The 21761-nt window shown below is 36.1% G+C and overlaps 1 long non-coding RNA gene across 1 annotated transcript in view; it reads left to right on the top strand.

Moving 5' to 3' along the window:
- Positions 1 to 17024, top strand: part of LOC134810562 (uncharacterized) — an 84733-nt gene extending 67709 nt beyond the window's left edge. Inside the window, exon 9 of the long non-coding RNA XR_010158955.1 lies at positions 16366 to 17024. This is a non-coding gene — a long non-coding RNA (uncharacterized LOC134810562). The remainder of the gene's footprint in view (positions 1 to 16365) is intronic.
- Positions 17025 to 21761: the final 4737 nt, after the last annotated feature.

A 21761-nucleotide genomic window follows, 5' to 3' on the forward strand; every position in this document is an offset into this window, starting at 1 on the left:
CAAGCCTCAAGCCTTAGCAGCTTACAAGTGGCGTTGATCCTGTGGATGAACAGAAGTCAAAAATTGAGGTTTGGGAACTTTCGCCTACATTTCAGAGGATGTATGGAAATGATATCTAAACAGAAGTTTGCAAGGGTAGAGTCCTCATGGAAAATCTCTGCTAGGTAGTGCAAGAGGGGAATGCAAGGTTGGAGCTCCCACACAATGTCCCACAACTGGCCACCATCCTCCAGTTCCCAGAATGGTAGATCCACCCACAGCTTGCACAGTGCACCTGGAAAAGCCACAGACACTAAATGTCAACTGTGAAAGCAGCTAGGGTCGGGGGCTTTACCCTGCAAAACCACAGGGGCGGAGCTGCCCAAGGCTATGGGAGCCCAACACTTGGATCAGTGTGACCTGGATGTGAGACATGGAGTCAAAGGAGATCATTTTGGAACTTTAAGGTGTAATAACTGCTGTAGTGCATTTCAGAATTTTATGAGGCTATAGCCCCTTTGTTTTGGCCATTTTCTACCTTTTGGAATGGGTGTATTTACCCAATGCCTATATCCCTATTGTGTCTTGGATGTACCTAACTTGCTTTTGATTTTACAGGCTCATAGGTGAATAGGACTTGCCTTGTCTCAGATGAGACTATGAACTTTGACTTTTGCGTTAATGCTGAAATGAATAAAGACTCTGGGGAACTATTGAGAAGGCATAATTTTGTTTTGAAATGTGAGAAAGATGAGATTCAGGAGGGGCTATGGGCAGAATGTTATGGTCTGGCTTTGTGTCCCCTCCCACATCTCATCTTGCATTGTAATCTGAATTGTAATCCACATGTGTTGGGGGAGGGACCTCATGGGAGGTAATTAGATGATGGAGTCGGTCCCTACATGCTATTCTCATGATAGTGAGTAAGTTCTCATGAGGTGTGATGGTTTTACAAGGGGCTTCCTTCTTCACTCTCTCATTCTTCTCTCTCGATGCCTTGTGAAGGATATATTTGCTTCCCCTTCCATCATGATTGTAAGTTTCCTGAGGCTTCCCCAGCCCTGCAGAACTGTGCATCACTTAAAACTCTTTCCTTTATAAATTACCTAGTCTTGAGTATGTCTTTATTAGCAGCATGAGAACAGACTAATATAAGAACTGTCTTCCCCAACATTTGCATTGGCTCCATCTCCATTTTCAGATATTGTCTCATTATCCTCTAGAAATTTTGACCATATATTTCATTAAAGTGTCTCATTAATGTTTCTAAGTATTTTTTCCTATTGTCCATTTTCCTCCCATCTTTTAGTTTTTTGGTAGCATAAGCAAGATATGTGGGCTTTAAAAATCGTATGTAAGTGCATTATAAACATTATTTTTTCAATGGACATATCAAATGTCAATACAGTACTCTTAGTCTGTAGGATATACATATTAATTTTAAAACATAAGACTTATGAACATTTTCTAAATAGTAGAAATACTTGAAATAAACTTTTGAAAACAAGGTTGAAACTATTAAAACAAAAATTCCTATGATAAAGAAGAATAATTTTCAAAGGCCTCCAGGTTAGCAATTCATTTTCTGCACAGAAACCATGTTTAATTTATAAATTAAAACAAGTAAAAGTGGCTGCAGAAACAAATAATATTTTAATTTATTTGGAGCTCTCTAAATCCTCTTACGGAACTGGTTGATTGTAATATATGAGCACAGGAGGAGGTCAATATAAATTATCTTATGATAAGTTTCGAATTTTTAAGGATAAATTATTTTCTGAGTTGAGTATTTTCTTTTCAAACATAATATTTTAGTAGTAGAATTTTTACAGTAGAAAAACATATCAAAAATATGTATGTATTATTTTCAAGATACTCTCTATTTATATCCTAGAAAATATTCAGCTATAAAACTTCAACAGTCTTGATTGAATTCAAGGTAGCAAAGCACTGAATAGAATAATAAATTAGTGTCTAAGTGTTTAGACCTCATAAAACGTATTTTGAGGCATTTAAATATTATTCACATTGTTATTATATCTAATACATCTGACTAAAAATAAAGTAGGTAACTGATCATAGGAACACCAGACATATTATTTTTTATTCTGCCTGAAAAAGGTCTTAAGTTCCAAATATGCTCCCCTTTTCCAACTATAGGAGACAGTCCTACAATTGTGTTTTTCAAATGTTTGTAGGAATCATGCACTTAATTCAGAGAGAAATAGTATGCTGACAAGTGTGGTACCTGATATCAATGCTAGGGTATTTTCCCATACTTTTAATCTCTATACTATCCTCTACTTCACACCTTGTACACACAAACTTACAGATGAGTATGTGTGCATGCCCAACATGCATGCACATACACACACACATTCTGCATAACTGATGAATGGTTAGATTTTTTGTCATTGTGGTCATCTGACCTCTGAGTGTGTCTTATGTCCTCCTCCTCCTCCTCTTCCTCCTTTTGCTTATAATGCTAAAACTAAAAGAAAACAATAAGGGTGTATTCAGGACATAGTTCTGCCATGCTTATGTTGAATGGCACATATTAAAGAATTGAAGCATGAACCTCTTAAGCTAAAAAAAATTCTTATGCCTGATATTGCTGCATCTAGTTTTCTTTTAAAAGATGTATTGGAATAAGTAAGAATTAAAGGTCCTTAGAACAAAAGACATTAATAAGAGTTCATGTTTGATAAATAGTGTCTTTTGTCCTACCTCAGGACAAGTTTATTTTTTTACCCAATTTATCCTTACGAAATATCATAATAGTTATTACAAGACAAAATAGAATTCAGCTAGTATATATTTTATGAAACCAAGACTTGAAGAATATTATAAATAATTTCAAAATTTATACATTGGTTTTAAATGGAAGTTACTAACAAGATAGCTTCCACAAATAGATTAGAAATCTAGAAGACAGGGAAGAAATAGGATAAAATAGTTCATGAATGCTCACATAGAAGTCAGATCTTTAAATAAAAGTACAAAGTAGACTTTATAGCTTAGCAGTGCAATTCGCTTTGCCCTAAGGTACCTTTCACTGAAATACTTAAACTACTACTGCTGTTTTGGGACAAGATTAAGATTGCTATTTGGGGCTAATTGCCAGGATGTAAGATCAAATTAATATGGTACAAAACTCATAGCCTCATCCAGTGTTACAAACTGGAACAAGTCATTTTAGAACTAATACAACCTAGCAATGTTTAACTGAATCAGAGTTTAGTAACATGAGCCAGCTCGACAACTTCCAGGGCAGAAGAGCCAATCATGAAATAACATTTACTAACTGAACCAGACAAAGGGAGAACAACCTATCAGGTGGGATACATCACCACACGATTATTGCAAAACCACCACCTGGACTTACAGATCTAGGCCAACTGGGTAACCATTTTAAACACAATCTAAAATGTTAATACTGTGTCTCATTGTTCATTGATTCACTTGCAGCTGAAGGGCCAAACCAAATGAGAGGGAAATCGGAGACTATGTTTTAAAAGATCAATGTCGCCACTTTCTTGAACTGAATATCAAAAAATAAGACTCTTGTATCGAATATAAATTAGGTAAATACTGTGACAGTTAAAGCCTCTTTCCCCCTGCAGCTCACAATTCCTGCTTTTCTTTTAAGGTTGGCAAAGTATTTCCTTTGTTTCTGTCTAATCTGCAGTCCTTACTTCTATTTATGCTAAGCTCATATTCTTCGCTCACATCATGATACTAAACAGGAGATGATTTCTTAACAGAGATAAATATTATTTTTACTAAGGGAATTAAAACTGCAAAGCACAATCATACAAACAATCAATATTAACAAAATAAAAAAGATAAAGTAAACAAGCAAGAAATAATTCAATTTTTATACTTTTACAAAGCTCTTCAGAATTATTATTTTCAAGCTGCTAGATAAAGCCATGATAAATTAGAACCACTCTTCCTAATATTCACTTTATCTCCTAAATTGCATTTTGCCTAGAAAAAAGCTTAAATGTATCTTAAAATATTGTATTAAAGAATGATAAAAGAAATATCTGTTCCTGGGCCCTCTATAACTTACATCTAAAAAACAAATATTAGGTATAGGTCTGTTCTCTTTGGTTAATATTTCTAGAAAAACTAACCCATAAATCATGTCCATAATTTGTAGTTAAGAAATGTAGCTGGATAGGAGATTTTCAGGGACTAATAGAGGAATTTGCTTAATTTTTACACATTTACAAACAATCTTTGGTCAATTAGCTTATGTGAAGTATTTTTTTGAAGGATGAAAGTATGAGAATTGTAAGAAGCTGATATCAATCCTGTTATGTCATACTTTACCAACATGACTTCAACAATTAATTGCCAAGCATTTTATTTAAATAGTGTTTCTATGTGAGTTGAACATTCAAGTGGCAGTTTAAAAATTCTATCTTTCGAATGCTTACTAGGTTGTCTGAGGGTCCTGTCAAGGAATAAAAGATGCTTTGATCTTTTATTCAGCAAGCATCAAGTACCTGCTTGGCTGTGAGGTAACTAGAAAAGAGAATGTGCATAACAAGTGGCGCATGACTTCAAGGAGTGTAGTTTGACAGAAGACAAAAATATGAACCAAAGATCATCATGACAAAAGCATGGTAGCCTGGAAAATAAAAAGATATAAAAAAATTAAGATACAGATTTCTGAACCATTGAGTGTTATCCTTAATAGGTCGCTTACTACTTATCTAAGATCTCAAAGAAAATATATGGACAAAAGATATGGTCAACAAACAAGTAAAAAGCCAAACTGCTTCCACTTGAAGCTTTGATATAAAATACCTTTTTAGATTTTGGCATGACTGGCCCACACAGAAACTTCTCTTTCTGAGGATAGTGACTAGCTTAAGGCTGACAATCAAAGTGGACAAGATATTTCCTTTGGCCTATTTGTTTTAAAATATACACCTGGACTTTAGCCCTTTCTAGCCCTCCATGCTGGTGAATAAAAGACCAGTCCAAGAAGACCAGCAATCCATAAAGAAAATGCAAATGGAAAAGTAGGATGAGGAAGTGTTTTGCCCCATGCCTTGCAAAGATCTGGCCTTTGGCTTTTGCCCTAGATACTAGCACTCTGAGGAAACAGGATCAATATCAGTTTGCTTACATCTTAGCATGGAAAGGAGGGTCTCAGTAGGCAGGTGATATTAATGCTGGATCTTCCCATGTCTTCTAGGAAAAAATGCAAGTCTATTAAGAGACCAAATCCACATGAAAATACCATAGTACTTGTATAATTTGGAGAAGCACTCCTATTTTGGGGGTAGAACAACACAAACTGAGAAAAAGGGAGAACTGTGTACTTCCCTATGGGCTAATAGATCATAACAGAGAAATATACAAAATGCTATGATGGTTTGGTTGGGAATGCAGGGTTAAAGTTATCTTCCTGGAGAAGTCATTAAAGGCTTCAACTAAGAGGAAAAGCTCCAAAATAGTAATCCCAAATATTCCTCATGACCAGATGTGTGTATCTGAGCAAATAGACCTGCTAATTAGAAACATCCCTGTGTATCTATTTAGTGTTGTACTTTTATCTGCGTGTACAATAATTGTATTACTTTAAGATACATCCTTTTGGGAACTAACATTGCCCACAACAACTTTATCTGGATTATATTGATTTGTTGTGCTGCCTTTTCCTTGGATGAACTTTGAGTGATTTGCATTTTTATTATAATATCCCCTGAGAATAGTAGTGAGTGTTGATTTGTGGAGACCCAAAATTACTCAAAACTGTTTTGGCATGATTGTGAGTGAGACTGTAAAAACATTAGATGCACTTGCCTCGCCCTCTGATCCTGCCACTGGACATGTCTACATGTTAAAATGAAATGAGGATACATTGAAGGCCCTAGACTTAGAATCAGGAAATCTCAGTCACAACTTCTACACCTATAGATTTAGAAATAGAAAAATTACACCATTCTTCTATTAAGCTCTGTTTTCGGATTTGATTTTCTCTCACAGAATTATGATCATCAAACAAAAGAAATGCAAATGAAATTTTATGTTTGTATAAGCTAGTTTATTATTAATAGAATAGCATCCATTACATTATCACTTTCTTCCTGAGTTCAGTTTTTGGAATTATATGTATAAAGTTAATGGAAATTTTACAAGTTAGATGAAAGATGGCACTAAGGCAGAGAATTAGGATATAGATGGGTAAGATAATAAATATATTCAGCCTAAGACTTCTTCACTAAAATATTAAGTGCAGTCCTGTACTTTACCTCTAAAAAATGAAAGTAAGAAGGAAAACAAAGTAGTAAAATTTATAATGACAACATATTCACAGTCTTTAATAAAACAAAAACATTTCCATACAGTGAACTTTGGCTTTGAAACTGATTGTATTTTATTCACAGATTTCTCAAAAATTAATAGACATTAAAGGAGAGAATTGTGTTTTAATATACTAGGAATATCTACTGCAAATGGAAAAAAGATCTATAGGCATGCAGTAGTTATACAATAATACACATATGTCAAAACTATTAAATGAATCTGTTTCTGTTCCTACATATAATAAAAACTGACAGTGGTTCTTTTCAGCCTGATTTTTGCTTTAAAGAGGATATTCTTTATCAGTTAAATAAAAATTAAAATTAAATAAAAAATTTTAATAGAATTATCCACTTGTTATAATCTACGTTTTAAATCTTGTTAATATACACAAAACATACCCAAGTTTTAATTATGGCATATAAGTTTGAGAGCTATTTGCTGCATAATTATGAGTAATTCTATTTTTTTCACCAAATATAAGTCATTAACAATTATCCCCCCTTCCTCTCTTTCAGTTAAATTCAATATAAAACACTAAAATATCTTAGATGTATAAATGTACCCCAATATCAACTCCTTCTTATTACAGGTAACATCAAAGTGAAGTATTAGTAGTTAACATGACAAATATCTAAATAAACCATGCATGATATACAACATATCTAAGTTGCTCATTTTTAGCATTCTCAGGTCCCCTCTCTCTCTCTCTCTACTTCTCGGTCCCTCTGTGTGCATGTATAAATAACATATGTATTATACTTAATACATATATGTTATATTTACATAGTAAACATATTGGAAATGTAAATATGATATAAATAGAAAACAAAGTATATTTTATATATTTAAATCTCAAAGATTTAAATACAAATAAAATAAGAACATACATTTTAAAATTATAACTTGGATTTTCAATTAATAGGAACAGAATGACTAACCAGTATTCAGTTCATATTTCATCTGTTTACTCAATTTACTGCCAATATAAGTATTGAATAAAAAATTATTTCAGGATAGGATTAAACAATGATTAGAAAGAGATGATTGATGTGTGCATATTTAGAAACATTATGTCCTCCTAGTGAACTGATCAGTGTAATGTTCCTCTGTCTCTGGTAATTTTCTTTGCTCTGAAATCTATTTTATCTGATATTATTATAGCCACTCATGCTTTATTAATGTTTGCATGCATATCTTTTTTCAATTGTTTTCACTTTTAATATACTTACGCCATTGAATTTGAAGTGAATTTCTTATAAACAGCATATATTTGGGTCATTTGTCACAAATAACATAATTTATTCATTTTTTAAGGTTGAATAGTATTGTTTATATGCCTCCCATTATATTTCTATTGAATGAGGCAGTTCTAGGTAGTGCTACCTTGGCTTTGTCAATAGGAATGCTAGCAGCATGAAACTGACTTAACCTGGGTATGACTTTTGATCATTAAACACTGTTGATCGTGGTTAAAGCAAATCATCTTTTTTGTTCTCTAAATCTCTACTGCGGCTCAAGTTATTATTGGCTCTCTCTTAGTAGAATAGTAAGTGATATGGTTTGGCCATTTGTCCCCACCCAAATCTCATCTTGAATTGTAATCCCTACTTGTCAGGGAGAGACCTGGTGGGAGGTGATTGGATCAGGGGGGCAGTTTTCCCCATGCTGTCCTCATGATAGCAAGTGAGTTCTCATGAGATTTGATGGTTTATAAGCAGCAGTTTCCCCTGCACTTGTCTCTCTCTCCTGCCACCTTGTGAAGAGGTACCTGCCTCCCCTTCCCCTTCTGCCATGATTGTAAGTTTCCTGAGGCCTCCCCAGCACATGCAAAATTGTGAACCAATTAAACCTCTTTTATTTATAATTACCCATTCTTGGTTAGTATCTTTACAGCAGTGTGAAAACTGGCTAATATAGTAAAAAGAACAATTACAGAAGGGAAATAGTGTGTAAAACTTTGGTAATGGCAAGCAAACCTGAGAATAATTTATCTTTTTATGTAGTTTGTCCTGATCTAGGTTTTAAAGATAGGATACATTCAAAGATGGGACAAGACCGTGACATCATGCTGAGTTTAGTCCTGAAAGTGGTTAGTATTTATTCAATATTTTTGTATTAGAGGTTACTGTATGCCAGGCATTGTAAAGGTGCTAAATGTTCCCAAAGAAATAAGAAAAAGGAATGGTATCAAACTTCACAAACTTTAAAGACAAATAGAGGGAACATATAAACATATATTTGCAAATATAGGGTGAATGGATTTGTAATAAGCAAATGTGCAAATCATACTGGGTAATAAAATCCAGAAACGGACATCTCTGCTTGAGGTTGGGACACATGGTTGCAAGGGATCACACAATCTATTACCTTTAGAGATTTTTCAATAGGCCAATGGAAACAAGAAAATGAATTTTTCTAGGCAATGCCAAATCACTGGCATCATGTTCATTATACTTATAGTGATGTTTTTTAGAGGAGCTGGCATTCACAGCAATACTTTCCAAAGGGAAAAAAAGTTTACATTCAGTCTAGGTCACTGGTTTCCAATTATGATGAAAATATTTAATTTCAAGTGTTAAAAGAGATAATTCAAACCATTTTTAAACATTATTTTCTCTTCCAAAGTTATTGTACATTTTAGATGCCAAGGAACTATGACTCAGAAGATGATACGTTTCAGAAAAATCACAGTTATTAATGATACAAAGAAGATCAAATCTTAGGGAGGTTGACATGTTTAGATCCCAAATGGAAATAGCATTTAGCATTATGGTAGAACTAAGGTTCAGGAGGAGTTATAAGTCAAGAGAATGCTATCACTGAGAAAAATAAGGTGACATACAACATGTGAACATGACTCAATGAATTGTGAAAAATCAATAAACAAAAATTGCCTGTCTTACAGAAAAATGTAAGAGGTGCAAATGAAATAACAACTTCTGGCTGGGCATGGTGGCTCATGACTGTAATCCCAGCACTTTGGGAGGCTGAGTCGGGTGGATCACCTGAGGTCAGTTCTAGACAAGCCTGGCCAACATGGTGAAATCCTGTCTCTACTAAAAATACAAAAATTAGCTGGGCATGGTGGCAGGTGCCTGTAATCCCAGCTGCTCGGGAGGCTGAGGCAGAAGAATCACTTGAACCCGGGAGGCCAGAGGTTGCAATGAGCAGAGATGGTGCCACTGCACTCTAGCTTGAGCGACAAGAGCAAGACTACGTCTCAAAAAAAAAAAAATATCTATTGTAGCCATATTTGTACAGGTGAATAATACTCACAGATTTTGCTGACTTTTCCTCAAAGGCTATTCTTGTGGAGCTGGACCCACATGCATGTATATACACACACACACTAACACCCAGCAACACACATTTTCCTTTGTTTGCAAAATTGTTCTTTCTGCCTCCAAGTCAAAATTATCTTCCACCATATTATTGTATTAAATTTATGACCACAAACCTCTGGTGGATTTTTCTCATCTAAGCATTAATTAAACATTTTTTGATTTTTACAGATTATGTCACATGCATTAATAAGCTGTCCTGTACCTATCCCTATGCTTTGCTCTGTAGGGACTGTAAAAACTATGTACTTTCCTTCTCTCCCTTTTTTCATTTCTTCCCCTCTTTTTCTCTGTTTTGCTTTCCTTACTTTTATGAGTATGGAATAATATAATCTATGGGGAGATCTTTTTCTCCAAGATTATTTTTAAAGATACCATTATGTTTGGCTAGGTATTCACAGTTGATTTGACAATTTAACTCATTCTTAGACAAATAATTTGTACTTGGCCATTGTCATGGGATGCATGTTTGTGCCTTCCCTTCCAAATTCATATATTGAAACCCAAACCCCAATATGATGGTAATTGGAGATGGGGCCTTTGGGAGGTGATTAGGCCATGAGGGTGGAACTTCCATAAATGGGATTAGTGCCTTATAAAAGATATATGAGAGAATTTTCTTGTTCTTTCACAACATGAGAAGATACAAGAAGTCAGCAATCTGTATCCCTCCTGTACAACCCCCCACCCCTATCCTGGCACCCTATTCTTGGACTTCCAGCCTCTCAAACTGTGAGAAATAAATTTCTGCTTTACTGTAAGCAACTGATTCTATGGTGCTTTGTAGTAACAGCATGAATTCATAGACAGACATTAAACTAATATTTGAAAATGGCAAATGCAAGTTTAAAATTATGCATATTGACAATTTATTAATGGAAAAATTTATATAAAATACATACTTTTAGGAAGTCTGTGTTATAGAACATTTTTATGCACAAGAGATGGTTTAAGAAATAGTCAAGTAGTTATTACAATATTAAAGCTATGACTAAATTTTAGAGTTAGCTATTTTTAAGAATATGCTAAATAGTTAATGGAAAAATTAAGAACCCAGTGAGAAAGTTACTAATGATCTCCAAAGGCATTTACTAGAAAATTTGTTGCCAATTTACTTTATTCAGAGAGGTTTCCTTTGAGGGATTGTTTTTGTTTTTTACTGCTACATAATAAATTATTACAAATTTAGAGAATGAAAACAACACCCATTTATGATCTTACAGTTTCTCTTGGTTAAAAGTCCAGGCATGAATAAACTGTGTCTTCTGCTCAGGATGTCACTAGGCTGAAATGACAATGTCTGCCAAGGTTGTGATTTCATCCACAGATTAACATCATTTTCCAAGCTTACTTGTCAGCAGCATTCAGTTCCTTATGATTGCAGATTGAGGCCCTCAGCTTCTAGAGGCTGTCAATCATTTTACATCACATGGCCCTCTCCACAACATGGTGGCTTGCTTCCTAAGGGCCAATAGGAAATCTCCATCTTTGAATCTCTTCAGTAAGCTAAGACAGTCTTATATAAAGTAATGAATTCAAAGGAGTAACTGTCCCATCAACTTTACCATATTGCATTGTCTAGAAGCAAGTCACAATTCTCTACACTCAAGGTCAGGAGGCACTAGAGGAAAGGCATGGGCACTAGAGGAAAAAACATTGGGGCCACCTTAGAATTCTACCTGTCATGAGTACTTTGCTATGGTATTCACAGTCTGTTTATCCTCATCTCCAGTTTCCACTAGGACACCTCTAATTGCAAGGGAAAATATAAGTATCTAGAAGTGACTTTAAAGAAAGGGCTTATTTTTTCTTTTTTGTTCCAAAGTTCTTTCTATTTTGAGGTGAAATTTACTTAACATAAAATTAACTATTTTAAGGGGTACAATTCAGTGGCATTTAGTGCATTCACAATGGTGTGCAACCACCACCTCTCTCTAGTTTCAAAACTATTTCAATACCTCAGAAAAGCATAGTGTATCCATTAACTAATCACTCTACATTCTCCCCACTCCCATCCTCTGGGAATCATTAGTCTGTTTTCTGTTTATGAATTTTCTTATCCTGAATATTTCAAATAAAAGGAATTACACAATATGTGTTTGTTTGTGTCTGGATTTTTTCACCTAACTTAACGTTTTTGAGGTTCATCCATGTAGTGGCACATATCTGTACATTGTTCCTTTTAATGGCTTATTTTCATATCACACTGGAAGCTGGCTATTGCAAGATTGGTTATTACAGAAATCTAGTGTTGTCATCAAGGGCCCAGGTTCTTTCCAGTTTTCTGACATTTTGATATGGTGACTTTCAACTCCAGGCTTGACTGTCCTTGTAAAAAGATAGTTGCTACAGCTCTTGATATTATGTTCCCATACAAATGCTTCTGAAAGCAAAGCAAAAGGAGAATTTCTCCTCCTACTTCTTTGTAATTGGGGAAGCAAACGATTTCCCAGAAGCCTCAGAGAGCAAAGTTTTTCTTCCTCCACCTCCTGAGAAAGTCCTTCCTCCTAAATCACTCAGTGACAAAGAGAAATTGGACTTATCCTATTGTTTGCAAATAATATAATTCATTTCCTTGTGGTGGGGAGAGATCATCTTCCAAATATACTGCTGCCCCACATGATAGAAACTAACCATCTGTTAAAATATAAGAAAGGAATGGTTGTTGCGTAGGCAAATAGCTGTGCCTGCCTAGCATTCTTTATTTAAAAAATACTTTAAAAACATTTTAGTAGTAATAAAAACAGCACATACTTTATATACATAAAAAAGACAATTACTCTTCTGGCATATTTTGAGAGGCAATCTAAACTAGCAGGAACGTGGAGTGAGAGCTGTCTGGGTTATAATTCAGGTCCTTCACTCCAAACTGAGACAGATTTCTCATTGATATATTGGGAGAGGAAGAGACTTGCATAAGGAATAGGAGACTGTTTTAACCTCAAGCTAAGGAGAATCTGCTCCAGTGGTCAGACACTTCATTCCCAGAGTACAGAAGAAGAGGGAAAAAGTGCTATGTTAAGAATATGTGTCTTTTTACATTACAAATCCTTACTTTTCTAGTGCAAACCTGGGCATTTCTTCTAAGTTCATTAAAAATATGTTCTTTAAGGAACTGTCATTGAACTAGAGCTTCACAAGCAAGTGTTCTTTCAGCACTGAAAAGTTGAGAATGTTGCCCTGGGCCTTCCAGGTGTGACGAATCTCAGAGACTTTTCTGGAAGGAATAAGAATCTTTAGGTTTAGTTCTAGGCATTTATAATGCTGTGAACAATAATGTCTTCCAAGAGAAACCACTGTCAGCATGAAGAGTGGATTCAAGCTATCTCAGGCACCAATGGCCTCCACGGGGCAGTGGGAGGAGAAAAAAGAGCCACTAATATTGCTGCCAAAGCACTTCATGGGAGCCACTGTTGATGGAGGTGGTAGTGAGAGCCCTGTTTGCGAGGTGAAGATGGGCCTCATTTCCTCCTTAGTCTATCCAGGGCCAGTCACCATGAGGGAGAATACATCATGTCTAAATGCTTGATCAAGAATAGATGTGGGGTGAAAAGAGTCTGGGGATTTGGTTAATTATACACTTTAATAAAAATAGAAATTTAAAACAGTGTGGTATAAATCCCAGTGCGACTGGAAACTCAGAAATTCCAACTGGGGACTTAAAACATCCACATGAACCATAAAAACTTTTAATATATTTTTGGATAGGACAATGTATCTTCAGAACACTGGATGAAACACGTATAAATAACCAGTTTATATGTATCATATGAACACGTTTTCATAAGTCTTGTGGTAATATTAAAATGTCATTGGTAATTTGTCTACATTTATATCTCACCTGAAATTCTTATTCATATTTATATCATTTGTGTTAAAACTATTTTTAGAGAAAATGTCTAGCCAAGCACTTTGTCCATTTTTAAATTGGGTTATTTGTTTTTAAGCAATTGAGTTATAGGAGTTTGTCATATATTTTTATACCAACTATCAGATAAATGGTTTACAAATATTTTCCCTTCCTCTAGGTTGCCTTTTCACTCATTTGATTGTTTCTATTGCTGTGCCAAGCTTTGTACTTTATCTAATATGTCTTGTCTATATTTGCTTTTGCTGCACGTGCTCTTGATGTCTTATCCAAGAAATCATTGCCAAGATCGATGTTATGAAACTTTTCTTCTATGTTTTCTTCTAAAAGTTTTATGATTTCAGGTCTTACATTCAAACCTTTAATCTATTTTGAGTTAATTTTTATGTGCAGGATAAGATAGAGGTCCAATTTTATTCTTCCGCATATAGCCATTGTGTATGAGAATAGGTGCTCAACATCATTGATCATCAGGGAAATGTAACTTCTAACTAGAATGAGATACCACTGCATACTTGTTAATATGGCTATTATTGAAAAAACAAAAGATAATAAATTTTGGCAAGGATGTGGAGAAATTGGAACAATTGCACACCATTGGTAGAATATAAAATAGTATGGAACCAGTATGAAGGTTTCACAAAGTTAAAAATAGAACTACCAGTCTATCATTGTTGGACATTTGGGTTGGTTCCAAGTCTTTGCTATTGTGAATAATGCCGCAGTAAACATACGTGTGCATGTGTCTTTATAGCAGCATGATTTATAGTCATTTGGGTATACACCCAGTAATGGGATGGCTGGGTGACGAGTTAGTGGGTGCAGCGCACCAGCATGGCACATGTATACATATGTAACTAACCTGCACAATGTGCACATGTACCCTAAAACTTAAAGTATAATTAAAAAAAAAAAAGAAAAAAAAAATAGAACTACCATATGATGTAGCAATCTGACTACTGGGTATATATCCAAAGAAAATGAAAACAGGAACATAAAGAAATATCTGCGCTCCTATGTTCATTGAGGTGCTATTTATAATAGCCAAATATATAATAAAAACAACCCAAATGTCCAACAACAGATGAATGGATAAATAAAATGTAATATATACATACAAAGAAATTTTATTCAATCTTAAAGAGCAAGGAAATCTTATCATTTATGATACCATGGATGAACCTAGAAGACATTATGCTGAGTGAAATATGCCAGCCTCAGAAAGAAAAATACTGTGATTCTGCTTATATAAGTTATCTAAAATAGTCAAATGCTTAGAAGCAGAGATTAGAATGGTAGTTGCCAGTGGCTGGGGGGAAGGAAAATGGGGCATGGTTTCATAGACATAAGTTTCAGTTAAGCAAGACAAATTCTAGAGATCTACTGTGCAATATATTACCTATAGTTAACATCACTACTTATTGTTTACTTGAAAATTTATTAAAAGAGTAGATCTCATGTTAAGCATTCTTAACACACACACACACACACATATGACAGAAAGAAAGTTTTAGATGTGATGCATATGTTTATTAGTTTGATTGTGGTGATACTATCACGATTGTATGCATGTATCCAAACTCATCAAGTTAGATACATTAAACATTTACAGTTTTTTGAGGTATAATATTAAGTTATATCTCAATAAAGCTGTTGAAAATAATTTTTAACTGTAATGGTAGTATCCTTTCCAAAAGAAAGCACAGAAATATAAAAATTAAATAAATTAACTCCAAAAAGCTACTTTGGAAACATAGTATAAAATGATTCAAGGAAATACACATTTTCCTCTTTGTACATGACTCTAGAATAAGCTGCAGGTTTACTAATGTCTGTATATTTTTGTTTAAATAAATAAATATTTTTTGTTTACTTCGACTTGTAGAAATTTAAGATTATAGTATAATAGTAAATTCTGGAAATGTTTCAGCTCTGTTTCAAGCTAGGTGTTTTTAATATTGTCCTGAAAATTGTTCTTTGCCATCATGTGCATTTTTCCTTCATGTTTACAGTAAGTAGACATAGCTTCTGACTTCCCAAACTTCTTATCTCTTGCTCTTCTAAATAATTCTGGATAATGAGATATAGTATTGCTAGGAAGCAATGTATTCTCATGCTGTGGAATTGTCATGAGAATACCCTGTCTGAAATACTTTTCTGCCTTTCCAATGCTCAGAATAATGCCTAAGGAAATTTACTTTTATGAAGTGAACTTTAGATGCAATTCTCCTACTCTTGAATAATATGCAGCATGTATGCATAATTCAGTTTTGGTAGTTTGTATAAAGATGCCTATGAGGAAGAAAAAATAACAAAATTTGGATGACTCACATTGTCACTCTTGGTAATCAGGAAAAATCAGATGCACTGAGCTTGGCCTGAAAGAGATGATAATTTTTGGGTGTGCAAAGATATTCTTTTATGTTGCATAGTCATTATTGTCATCATCATCATACTGCCCACCATTGGAATTTGAGCACTTTGTGGGAAGGGGCACTTGGATAAAAAATATCAAGTCTGATGACTCCAACTCCCATATTGATTCTAATCTTATTGCCTATAATAATTAGATAATTTTATCAAATAGCCAACAGAATTATCTTTCAAATTACTCATAAAATGTTTTAAGATTTCCTTTTGAATATAAATTTGTTTCTTTGTATTCTCTTTCTTATTTCCTGCTTTCTCTTTCATGTTTCAAAGATTTTAAATAACCCATTAACTTTCTTCTATTCACATCTTAGCTGCACTTCTTTGTACTATTATTAGTGCTCTAAGAATTATAGAATGCATCCACAACTTATGACATTCTATTTATAGTCACCTTGTTTTGTTTTCTTTTGTTTTCAGACAGGGTTTCACTCTGTCACCTAGGCTGGAGTACCATGTTATGATCACAGCTCACTGCAGCCTCAACCTCCCAGGCTCAAGTCATCCTCCCACCCCCTGAGTAGCCGAGACCACAGTGTGTGCCACCATGCCCAGATAATATTTATTTTTATTTTTTTGTAGAAATAGGGTCTCATTATGTTGCCTAGGCTGGTCTCAAACACCTGGGCTCAAACTGTCCTCTTAATTTTTTAAAAACTAAAAAATAAATATAACTTCTGAAGCTCTTCAATCTATTTTGAGTTTTCATATAATATTTTCTTCAACTTTGACTTGTGTGTGTTGTTTAGCTCTGCTGGTGGCTAATTGTATTAGTCTGTTCTCATGCTGCTAATAAAGACAATAAAGACATACCTGAGGCTGGGTAATTTATAAAGGAAAGAGATTTAATTGACTCACAGTTCCACATGGCTGGGGCGGCCTCACAATCATGGAAAAAGATGAAGGAAGAGCAAAGGGACATCTTACATGGTGGCAGGCAAGAGAGCATGTGCAGGTGAACTCTCCTTTATAAAACCATCAGATCTTGTGGGACTTACTCACTATCACAAGAACAACATGGGAAAGACCCACCCCCATGATTCAATTACTGACCACCAGGTCCCTCCCATGACACACTGGAATTATGGGAGCTAAAATTCAAGATGAGATTTGGGTGGGGACACAGCCAAATCATATCACTAATTATCTCAGCTTTTATCAGATAATTTATTTAAATAAACTTATTTTTGAAGAACTTATTTATTGGATGTAAAATCTGCATTGACATTTTAAAAACCATTTTAAATAGAGCATTATATTGTCCTCGGACCCCCATTGTTTCTATTGTAGACAGATCATAATTCTTTCATTGTTCCTCAATATATAGTTTTATTTCTTAGGTTGCTTTAAAATTTTTCCTTTTTTTGTGTTTAATACTTTAACTATTATATGGTTAGGTGTGGTTTTTCTTTTATATATTATACTAAGGTTTTATTAAGATTTATTTTTATCTCTAGACTGATGTTCTTCATCAAATTAGAAGAAAATTTGATCATTTTTAAAAATATACTTTTATATTCTATTCTCAATCTAGTCTCCTTCTAGTCTCTAATTATCTATATGTTAGTTTGTATGATATTATTCCACAGAGCACTAAAGTTCAATTTATTTTCTTTAATCTTTTTATTTATTTATTTAGTTTGTTTTTCAATTTGAATTCTTTCCATTGATATTTTCTGAAGAAGTACATGGAATCTTTCTTCTGTAGTACCCATTCTGTTGCCTGGGCATCCAGTATTTTTTCTAAATTTTATATGTTATACTTTGAATTTGCATAATTTTGAGTCAATCATTTTTTCACATTTTCATTGCTTCACCAAGACTCCTATATGCTTTAGTTCAGGTCCTTGAGAAGCAGAGACCAAGATGAGATTAGATATGCAAAGGTTGACTAGGGAATGCCACTAAAGAAACTGGGAAGCCAACCAAAGAGGCATCAAACCACAGTGGAGATCTGACTCCTGCAAAAGATAGAAAGAAGGAACCTAGGTAGATGTTGATGGCATGCTCTTATAAACACATTTTGATATATTCTTAAGACAAAATCTCCCATAAAACAGGTACAGTGTCTCCTAGAAATATACCTGCAGTAATATCTCTGACATGCTCAGATCCTGGGTCCAGGTGGGTTCATTCTTGGGTCTCCAGGTGATTTGCTCAGGGGCTTTGAGTGGGCAGGTCTTCCAGTTACTGGGCAGCGGGTGGAGTGAGGAATGGCAGTAGCAGTGGTGGGACAACCATCTGACTCCCAAGTGGTCTGTGCTGGTGTTGGTGACAGCTGTGATGGGCTGGATGGGCCAGTCCCCAGGCACACAGGTGGCATGTGCAGGTGGGTTCCAGCTGTGATGGGAGTAGCAGGTTGGATAGGCCTGCCCTTAGGCCCCTTGCGAGGGCTGCTTGGGTGCCAATGGTAGTGTATGTGGCTGGGTGATCTCCTGGCCCCCAGACAGCATACTAAGGTACCAGTGGGCATGGAGCTGAACCAGGCAGACCTGACCTCAGGCTCCTGGGTGGTGCGTGCAGGTGCTGGCTGTTGTAGGTGGAGACTGTTCTTCTGCTGGAGGCAGTGAGGTCACTGCCTGTGCGTCAGCCCTGACAGCAGCAGCCAACTGTGGTGGTGGCTGCAGGTAGGGGCTGTCAGTGTGGCTCCAGGAAGGTGAAGATACAGAGGCTGTTAGGCCCCAGCACAAAATGCAGTCTGGTGTGGTCTGGGCTCTCAAAATGGCACCTTGCTGTAGCTGCTTAAGACTTGGGGTGTGTGGGACTCAGCGTGATCTCCCTCTCTGGAGCAATGCCATCATACAGTCTCTAGGAAGCTTCCTATGTTAGTCTCAGGGCCCACCAGGGTTGAGGGGCTCTCCTGTCATTTCCAAAGTCCATGGTGGGAATGTGGACCACTGGGGGACTCTCACTTACCCTTTTCCTGCATTGGAGACCCTCTCCAGGCTCCCAGCCCATCCTGGTGGAGCAGGACAGAAACTTCTCTCCTCCATCCTTCATTTAGTTGTTTTCTGTCACTTCTCTATTGAATTCCAGTGTTCTCTCATAAATGATCTATTTGAAGTGTAATTACCTATTTGCTACTTTGGTTCTTCTGTAACAGATGCCTGTAGTCAGTCATCTTGATGCCCTTTTCTTGAGTCACTGCACTCTTGGTAGTTTAAAACTTCTTTAAAAAATTATTTAAACAATTTATTTATTTAAAAAATAGTGGATGATTGCTATACTATAAACTGGAGATATTTGCCTGTAATGGGCAGCAGAGAAAATGAGGTAAGATTGTAGTGGGAGGTGGAGTCAGGGGAAAAATCCTTTATAGAATGGGATTTCCTAGGGCATGTTAACATGACTATGGAAACACCCAGTAGAAAGGAAGACAACAATGACTGGGAAAGAGAGAAAGCAATGGCGCAAATCTCAAAGGACACAAAGAGCAAAGTCTATCAGAGAACAAGAGAGAAGAGATGATATTAACACAATAAGAACTCAGTAAATGTAGCCAAATGGATAAGTAAATGAACCAATAAATGCCCTGTAGCAATCCCACCAGATGTCCTGTATTTAATCACCTTTTCCACTCTCCAAAACAATTAAATCTTGGACCACTTTTTCTCATGTTTATAAATTCATTATGTTCTCTTTCTTTTAAAGCAGAGAATATTGCCTTGCTGTTGTTGCTTAGGACTCCGGGGTGTGTGGGACCCAGCGTGGGCTCCCTTTCTGGAGCAATGCCATTGCAAGGTCTTTAGGCAGCTCCTTATGTTATTCTCAGGGCCTGTGAAGGCTGAGAGACTCTCCAGTGGCTAAACTTGTCAGAGTCCACAATGGAATACGAACCACTGTAGGTCTGTCACTTACCCTTTCTTTGCAGTGAGAAGCCATCTCCAGGCTTCTTACTTTCCCCTCCTCCCTTACTCTAGGTATTTCCTGACACTTACCTGTTCAATTCCAGTGTTCTCTCTTAGATGATCTATTTGAGGTGCCATTACCTATTTGCTATTTGGCTTCCTTTTTGTGTGTACCAAAATGGGTACCAGCTGCCTCTCGTCAGCCATCTTGAAGCCCCTCCTTGTCTTTTTATTTTTGGGTTATCACAGTTCCGTATGTATTTTAGATAAAAGTCCCTCATCAGGTATGTAATTTACAAATATTTTCTCCTTTCCTGAGGGTTATGTTTTCACTTTCTTCATGGTGTTCCTTCAAGCACCAGAAGGTTTTAAATTTTGATAAAGTAAAAATCTGTTTTCCTTTTGTTGCTCCTGCTTGTATTGTCATAGCTAAGCATCTTTTGCCAAATTTCAGGTTATGGAGATTTACCCTTATATTTTATTTTAGGGATTTTATAGTTTTAGTTATTACATGTAGGCCTTTGGTGCATTTGAGTTAATTTTTATATATAGTGTGAGATGAATCCCACTTTATTCTTTTGAATGTGTCTATTCAGTTGTTCCAGTATATTTGGTTTATCCTTCCCTGTGCTGTGGTCTGGAAAGTTCCACCAGGAAAAAGCTAGTGTGACTGTGGTGCTACCTTTATGTTTACCTTTACTTTTACTGTCTCTTTTGCTGTCCTTAGTCCAGTGCATGAGTAGAGATGCCCATTATATTTTGTCCAACTTTAAAATTATTCATTGTAAAGAAGAAGTCCAAAACAAGATACTTGGTCATGGTCTCCCATACAATTTTTAAATGTCTATGTCTATAATATTCTAAAGAGAATGAAAGTTTGTTTTTTCAGATTTTGGTTAGGCAGATTAGGCAGTTTACATAAATAATATTAAGGCAGTTTTCTGAAAAACAAACAACAGGGCCGGGCGCGGTGGCTCACGCCTGTAATCCCAGCACTTTGGGAGGCCGAGGCGGGTGGATCACGAGGTCAGGAGATCGAGACCATCCTGGCTAACACGGTGAAACCCCGTCTCTACTAAAAATACAAAAAATTAGCCGGGCGTGGTAGCGGGCGCCTGTAGTCCCAGCTACTCGGGAGGCTGAGGCAGGAGAATGCCGTGAACCCGGGAGGCGGAGCTTGCAGTGAGCCGAGATCGCGCCACTGCACTCCAGCCTGGGCGACAGAGCGAGACTCCGTCTCAAAAAAAAAAAAAAAAAAAACAACAAACAAACAACAACAACCACCACCACAAAAACTGACACTGGAATTTGTGAGAATGGAAATAGATAGGGTTAGATGTCAAACAAAATATAGTCAAATGGGCATGTCTCCACTATCAGGAGAAGGGGACTCACAAAATCGAAGTGATGTGATCATCTGAGGGATCATTGACTAGAGGATCCCTGATGAGAATGGTCACCAAAGTTAAATCTTGGTATGTACCCTAAAACTTAAAGTATAATAATAATAAAATTAAAAAAGGAAAAAAAAAATACAGGAATGTATAAGAAGCAGCTGCTATAGGGGCCACTTAGGTGAACAAGAAAATGCATTTAAAAAATAAGAAATGATGCAGATTGATGAAAACTGGGAAAACATATTCTTAGACAAACTTAAAAAAGAAATGAATAAGTTGGGCGTGGTGGCTCACACCTGTAATCCCAGCACTTTGGGAGGCCAAGGCGGGCAGATCACAAGGTCAGGAGATCAAGACCATCCTGGCTAATGCGATGAAACCCCGTGTCTACTAAAAAAAATACAAAAAATTATCCAGACCTGGTGGTGGGCACCTGTAGTCCTAGCTACTCGGTAGGCTGAGGCAGGAGAATGGCATGAACCCAGGAGGTGGAGGTTGCAGTGAGCCGAGATTGTGCCACTGCTCTCCAGCCTGGGTGACAGAGTGAGACTCCATCTCAAAAAAAAAAAAA

Source organism: Pan troglodytes, chromosome 6, assembly GCF_028858775.2.
Source record: "Pan troglodytes isolate AG18354 chromosome 6, NHGRI_mPanTro3-v2.0_pri, whole genome shotgun sequence".
Lineage (NCBI taxonomy): Eukaryota > Metazoa > Chordata > Mammalia > Primates > Hominidae > Pan > Pan troglodytes.